At 34.4% G+C, this 1,550-nt stretch overlaps 1 long non-coding RNA gene across 1 annotated transcript in view; it reads right to left on the bottom strand.

The window, feature by feature from the left end:
- Positions 1-855, bottom strand: part of LOC111084105 — a 6,006-nt gene extending 5,151 nt beyond the window's left edge. Inside the window, exon 1 of the long non-coding RNA XR_002609393.1 lies at positions 701-855. This is a non-coding gene — a long non-coding RNA (uncharacterized LOC111084105). The remainder of the gene's footprint in view (positions 1-700) is intronic.
- Between the last annotated feature and the right edge of the window lie 695 nt (positions 856-1,550).

The raw sequence follows: 1,550 nt of genomic DNA, 5'->3' as shown, positions 1-1,550 counted from the left end.
TATAGGTTTTGTTGTCCTAGCTATCAATACCATATATTGTAGCTCTCATCGTAACCATATAGACCTATACCACAGGTAACCGTTGTCCTAGCTATCAATACCATATATTGTAGCACTCATCGTAACCATAAACCTGTACCACAGGTAACCCCACAGGTAACCGTTGTCCTAGCTATCAATACCATATATTGTAGCCTCATCGTAACCAAACCTATACCACAGGTAATCGTTGTCCTAGCTATCAATACCATATATTGTAGCACTCATCGTAACCATAAACCTGTAGTTGTCCTAGCTATCAATACCATATATTGTAGCTCTCATCGTAACCATAGTTACCTGTGATATAGGTTTATGGTTACTTGAATAGGCCATCCCATAGGTTATTAATAATTTGCATTGCAGTTATTTATCATATTAAAGATCATGTTTGTTTTTCCAAATACCAGAATTTTTTGTCATGGCTCAGAACTATTAGAACAATAATTCCTGGTTAAGAGTTACTATCGGGGTCAAAAATCAAGGGTCATGAGGAGTTGCTTTACATCCATCACGACGCTTGGTGAAAGACGTTAATAGAGCGCCATCTCTAGTCGTTTGAGAGAAACTCTTTAAAATTCACGAATTTTGTAATGTATGATTATAACGTTTTAGTAGAATAGGCTTAACTTTGACACAGCATATTTTCAGTTGTACTTACCTGAACAACTGTACAGATGGCCGATGTCATGAGACTGGGCGTTTCTTCTATCTCTGTTCTCGAGTCCTCTGGAGTAGGGCGGCTGAGGGAAGAAACAGAACAAAGATATTGTTACAAAAGCGGAAGTCACGTGACTCTGGTAACACGTGATGAGTATCTAGAAGATTCATGAAGAGGCGAGTGTAATCTAGATGTGCGCTTTTTTTATATATAAGATCGGCAAATAAAGCGGAGAAATTAATAGCAGACAGGGAGATATAGAGACAGATACTCGAGTTAAGTGAGCGGTAGTGACCGTAAGTAAAGTGCGTGAATCGTTGTGAATTATAGCGTGTGTTTAAGTTAAAGTGACTGTGGAAATTAAGTGTATTGCAAAGTTGAATTCAGAAAGAATAAACTAGTTTTACTTAAGAAAGGACTTGTATCGCAGATGTTTCTCGGAAAGAATGTATACGGAAAATTAACAAACAAACACTGACGTAACAATATTGACTTATCTCTTTAAGTTTAGTGAAGAAAACCATTGATAAAAATATAATTCAAAGAAAATACAAGGATTTCAGTTATAACTTCCACTTTTGTAAACTATTTTTTTAGGTAATTGTTGAAATCAGCTGTGATTGTTCATGTTCAAAATAAAACGTAGCTCTGAGAAAATAACTAATTACACTTTTAAACAACCAAGATAAATAAGATAATGTAATTATAAGTATTAGTGATCAACCAAACTTGTAAATAACCAAGTTAAAAACAACAATATAATTATAAGTATTAGTGATCAACCAAACTTGTAACTAACCAAGTTAAAAACAACAATATAATTATAAGTATTAGTGATCAACCAAACTTG

The sequence above is a fragment of the Limulus polyphemus genome, unplaced genomic scaffold (genome assembly GCF_000517525.1).
Source record: "Limulus polyphemus unplaced genomic scaffold, Limulus_polyphemus-2.1.2 Scaffold13632, whole genome shotgun sequence".
Classification (NCBI taxonomy): domain Eukaryota; kingdom Metazoa; phylum Arthropoda; class Merostomata; order Xiphosura; family Limulidae; genus Limulus; species Limulus polyphemus.
The sequence above is the reverse complement of the archived record's forward strand: the minus strand, read 5'-3'. Positions and strand labels throughout refer to the sequence as shown.